This window comes from Octopus sinensis, linkage group LG4 (assembly GCF_006345805.1).
Source record: "Octopus sinensis linkage group LG4, ASM634580v1, whole genome shotgun sequence".
In the NCBI taxonomy this organism is placed as follows: domain Eukaryota; kingdom Metazoa; phylum Mollusca; class Cephalopoda; order Octopoda; family Octopodidae; genus Octopus; species Octopus sinensis.
In genome coordinates, this window is record NC_043000.1 from 9,196,246 (window position 1) to 9,202,704 (window position 6,459).

Genomic DNA, 6,459 nt, shown 5'->3' on the forward strand with positions numbered 1-6,459 from the left:
ACATACATACATACATACATGCATACAACATACATACATACATATACTTTCGTGAGTAACAATTGTTTCAAGCTGTTGAATTTGTCCCATTTTATATGAATTACTTTCTAAATTATTCGATTCGAACTCTAAATTATTTGGGCCGAGTTGGATTCGTTCTATTTATGGCTTTTGTACTCGAAAGTTCATTCTGCTATCTTCTTTGCCTCATAACTATATATATATATATATATATATATATATATTATATATTATCATATATATATTATATTATATATATATATATATATATTATATATATAATATATATATATATTATATTACAATACGTAATGTGTTATCACACTACAACAAGGCCGGCGCTAGGAAGTGCGGGACCCAATTAGAGAATTGTTAGTGGGGGCCATTATTCCACAAAAGCTGAAGATTGATGTTTTATGCTTCGTGTAGAACGCCAGTCCCCGCCAAAAAGCGGTGAGGGCTTGAGGCTCCGCCAATACTTACAATAATATACTGACGATTCATCACAGCGTCCTCCGCTCGAAAGAGTCCGCGGGGCCCAGCGGGGCCCAATTGTTAATTGGCTTAAAACCGGCCCTGGTCCTCAATATATATATATCAGGGAATGCTAAAAAGTTCCCGGCTTTGGGGAAAAGAAAATACTGGAGGAACAGTTAATTTTTCTATTTAACATATTCCCTCCTCAAATTCACACACCTATAGTAGCAGCCCTTCAGTTTTTCTAAGCCCTGTAAAAGAACTCGGAAGGTTGGGCCATCAAACAAGCCTTTCGTGGCTCCCTTAAAACCAGGAACTTTTCAGTACCGTTCGTGTATATTACACGCTATATGTATTTACACTTATTCCTCTTGCAATTATACTACTTGATATATTCCACTATTCCATTATTCCACTATTCTACTATTAACTTTTGTATTGAAACTACTTGAGAGATATCGTGTATTCAACTTTATCCTATTTACGGTGCATGCGTGTATTTCTTGATTTAAGCAGTACGAAAAAAGCAAAACAAAACAAAAAACAAAACAATATAATTTGAAAATATAGAATGAAAATTTGGAAGGCCAAGGTGGGTTGGTGCCACCTTATATCTTTTCAAGAAATATTTCTCTTCAGAAACTTTTGCACAAAATGTATGAAATATATTGTTAAAATGCACAACTTTTGCATAAACTAAACATGCCGTCCCATGAAAACCTTTAGAAAATATATGTAACCGATTAGTAAGATCATAGACCTACGCGGAAACATGTATATATTTTTGTAGTTTTGAATACGTAAACCAGATTTATGAATTTATGAAGAACATTTATTGTAGAAAATAGCAAAGTAGAATAACGTATGAATCATTAACTACAATATGTCGTACGTAATAAGAGTATCAAACATGGCGGTGTGGCTGTGTGCTAAAACGCTTGCTTCCCAAACACATGATTTCGGATTCAGTACCACTGCGCGGTGCCTTGTACAGGTGTACATTGTACATTGTACATTGACTTCGGGCCGCCCAAAGCCTTGTAAATCGATTTGGTAAACAGAAGAATCTATCTATCTACCTATCTATCTATATAATTTATCTATCTATCTATCTATCTATCTATCTATCTATCTATCTATCTATCTATCTATCTATCTATCTATCTATCTATCTATCTGTCTACCTGTCTACCTGTCTACCTGTCTGTCTGTCTGTCTGTCTGTATGTCTGTCGGTCTGTCGGTCTGTCGGTCTGTCTGTATATGTATATATCTATGTGTGTGTGTCTCTGTGTCTGTGTTTGTCCCCACCACCGCTCGACAACCGATGTTGGTGTGTTTACGTCCCAGTAAGTTAGCGTTTCGGCAAAAGAGACCGATAGAATAAGTACTAGGCTTAATAAAAAAAAGTAAGTCCTAGGGTAGATTTGTTCAACTAAAACCCTCCAAGGCGGTGCCCCAGCATGGCCACTGTCAAATGACTGAAACAAGTAAAAGATAAAAGATATACATATGTATAATAATTACTAGGTTTAATGAAAAAGACAAAAAAGGGACTGGGTTCAATTCGTTCAACTAAAAAGAAAAAAAGAAATTTCAAAGCGGTGCCCCAGCATGGCCGCTGTCCAATGACTGAAAGAAATAAAAGAGAGTTCAAAGATATATAATGCCGTTACATCTACTGCACACGTTACTACAAGGAAACGTGTGTAAAACTAGAAATAAATTTCAAATGCTTCATCTATTGCAAAATATTTACGTATTATGAAAAAAATTCTTTCTCATCGAAGCTGCAGAAAGAAATAACAAAAAATTAAACTAATAAATTATTTACATTTTTATGAAATATTTTTGATATGCAAAGTTCATTTTGTTTACCTCAAAACGAGATAAAGACGTAATAAAGAATTTTGGAAATATCAATCTTTGCAAGGTCCAAGGAAAGATAACTCATGCACACAGGAAATCGAAATTATTTACCTTGATTAATAAAAATTTAAAAGACCGGCAGATCCAAAACCAGTTTTGTCTCCAACTGCCAGAAAAAAAAAAAAAAAATAAAAAGGGGGGGGGGGGTGAGAGGCGGCTTTTCTCTCTCTTTTTTATTATTATTTAGAAGGGAAACCATTGTCCATGAACCACTATAGGGCTTCACAGAATGGCAGATGGGTGGAAGGTATCTTCAAACTGGAAACATTGCCGGATGCTTACGACACGTTGGGCCCCGCTAAATCCGCTAAAAACTGTTAAGGTGCAAGATTGTGGTGTTAAACATGGTGATGGGTTAAATTTTCCACCCAATTAGGCCATGACGAGATTTGAACTTAGAACGTAAAGAGGTGATGTAAATTCCATCCCTAGGAACTATGTTCGACTTTCTTGCAGTTCCCCTAATACCACCACTATTTTCTCTACCCCCAAAGGATAAAAGGCAAAGTTAACTTTAGAGGGATTTGAACTTAAAGCACGCTCTAACAATTTCGCCAATCTAACAGCTTAATTGTTTTAAATTTTTGCAGAAGGCCAGCGATTTTAGGCAGTTGATTACACCGTCCTCAGTACCTGAACGGTACTTTATTTTATCGATCCCGAAAGGACGAAAGGAAAATGCGACATCGGTGGAATTCGAACTCAGAATATAAAGAGCCGGAAGAAATATCGCTGAGCAAATTGTTCCCCGCACTAACAGTTCTATTAGCTCGTCGCCTTCATTAGGCAGAAGATCTAAAATTCCGTGTGGGGGACCTTGTCGATTAGAGCGACGTTTATGTTCATCTGGTACTTATTTTATCGCTGTTGAGAAGGAAAGCCGACCTCAGTGAATTTGAACGAGAACGTGAACAGCTGGGAGAGATTCCGTCCGGTAGGTTAGGGATTCAGCTAGATCATCACCTTAATTAATTATTTCTACTATGAAGCATGTGAAGGTGCATGGCTCAGTGATTAGAGCATCGGGCTCGCGATCAGGAGGTAGTGAGTTCGATTCCTGGATCAGGCTGTGTGTCGTGTTCTTGAGCAAGATACTTTATTTCACGTACTCCAGCTCACTCATCTGTAGAAATAATGAGTTGCGACATCACAGGTGCCAAGCTGTATCGGTCTTTACCTTTCCCTTGAACAACATGAGTGGCGTGGAAAGCGGGGCTGGTATGTACGGGCGACTGCTGGGCTTCCATAAACAACCTTGCCCTTGTAGGAGAACTTTCTAGATGCAATCCCATGGTTTCATGACCGAAGGTGACTTTTACCTTTACTATAGGTACACGGTTTAGAATTTTAGAGGAGGGATTAAGTTGATTACATCGACCCAGTACTTGAAAGGTACTTTATTTTATCGACTTCGTAAGGATGGAAGGCAAAGTCAATCACAGTAGAATTTGAACCCAGAACGTAAAGACGGACGAAATGCCGCTAAGCATTTTGGCCAGCGTTCTAACCATTCTGCCACCTCATCTTCGCCACCTTAATAAGAAGACAAAAAATAGAATTTTCATCCAAATACTTCTTTCTTCAGCATAGCGTTGCATTTAAAAAATGTTTTAAAACCTACTCATGACTGTGTGCAGCCACATGATTACAGGTTCAATCCTACTGTGCGGTACCTTGGCAAGTATTTCTAGTATAACACTGGCCGATTCCTACTTGTGAGTAAAATTAGTAGACGGAAACTGTATAAAAGTGCGTCACACGCACATCACACACATGTATATGTGCTAACCATCCACGAAACTATAAGAGATACGGAGCAGAGTCAAACCGCTATTGATATATATATATATATATGTATGTGTGTGTGTGTGTGGTGTGTGTGTGTGTGTGTGTGTAGGCTAGTATTTAACGTTTGCTTTTAGATTTAAGATTTTAAGAAATCAGTCCAGTTTTCAAACTGTGATCGCCCGACCCACAAGAAATAGCAGTCACACTTCCCTCATATTACACCCTGCCGTCTTCAGAAATGAAAGACACACTGGGCAGTAGATATTTTGACCAAAGTGAGAACCTCTCTGTGGTCGATCGATACACTAGAAATAGCGGCCACCATAATAATAGCTTCAGATGCAACGGAAATTATAAAGTGTCTCGGCAAAGACAAGTATTTACAAAAAATCTGAACCAAAAGAAAAATAGAGATCGATCGCAAAGAATCACCAAGTAATACAAACTATATGGGTTGTGGGAAGAATCTCAAAGTGTAGTAGAATGCAGGCACCATGATGAAAATAGACAGTACAAACAAGTGAAAACCCTCCTTCAAAGACAGAAGGGCTGAAATATTAAACTTCACATAAAATATCAGAATTAATTAAATATGTATAATATAGCTACAAAAAACGTTTTCGTTTTCTTTATCACTTCTATGATAGTATATACATAAACTGTGCATTACTCTCAAATTTCATCCAAACGCAACCGACATGTTAGCGGCGAGAATGGCCCTTGACAATTTCTTTGAGGCGAAACACGAAGGGTTCGTTGTCGGAGCTAAGGCCCGTGCGCTAAAACACGAAGGAACTAAAGCCGTCCGATTGGCTCGAACGGTAGAGACACGACGTGGAAAGAAAATAACGACAAATTCTTTGACGGATCGGAACGGACGTGTGCTATTCGGTTCTGAGAAGATGTGTGCGGATTTCCAGCAGTACCTTGCATGGCTGTTTAGAAAGGCTGATGGGTCGACGACGGTAGCGTACTTTACTTCGTACCTAGACGGCTTACCACGGCTCTCGGTGACGGACGCGAGATGCTGCGAAAAACCGATTACAGCCTCTGAAATACGAGAGGCGATGAGCGATTGCACAAGTCACAAATCGTCCAGTTTGGTTGGTCACCCTACGAATTCTATGTTTTCATGCCAGATTTGTTTGGTAGCTTCTCGGCAGATGTCCACAGTAACTGACAGCAGAACGTGATACTTCCCAGCGCTGTTAGTTGGGGTGTGGTAACATTACTGAGAAAGGATGCCGACAATGGGTACGTGCTAGGGAATTTTCGGCCCATAACTCTATTAAACAGAGAGTTTTAAGATCTTGGCCAATGTGTTAGCGAAAAGGTTGGCGCTTGTCGTCGGTAGTCTGGTAGGGGAGGCAAAAACGTGCGTAGTCCCAAACAGGTCTATCCAGGTCTATAAGAGACGCCACGACAATATAGCCAGGCTTGTCCATTGGACACTTTGCAACAAGTATGGGCTTGCGAGAGCAAAAAATTGATACGACCACAAACCTGAAGGCATCGTCGAAAATAGAAATGCAACGATCCTATAGGATTTTATGATACAGTGCGACCATGAGATAGAGAATAGGAAGCCGCACATAGTCTTAATTGAGAAAGAAAACAAACTATGCTGGATCATAGATATGCCATGCCTAGCTGACAACAAAATATGCTATAAGGAAGAAAGAAAAGTTGAGAGATATCACAGGTTAGCTTGGGAAGTTAAGCAGTTGTGGTCGATGAAAAAGGTAGCTGTAGTACTAATGAATGTCGGAGCCCTGGGAACAATGAACAAAAAGTTCGAGAAGTACGTGGAACAAATAGGGGCTGCATTAAGGGTGGAGCACTTGCAGAAAACAGCACTGCTTGGAAATCGCTCGAATATTCCGGAAGATGCTCGAAAAATAAGAGGTGTTATCTTAGTTCACTGGTAGTGAATAGCTGACACTGTAGTACATCTCCAGCGTCGGAAGCTGTGCAAAGGCAATAACAACAACAACAACAACAACAACAACAACAACAACAACAACAACAACAACAACAACAACAACAACAAAACCACAACAACCACAACAACAACAACAACAGCACTAACAACAACAACAATAATAATAATAATAATAATAATAATAATAATAATAATAATAATAATAATAATAATAATAATAATAATAATAATAATAATAATAATGATAATAAAGCCGTAACTGAAGACAGCCACAGAAAGAAGAAAGGCCTCAGTATGGCCTGG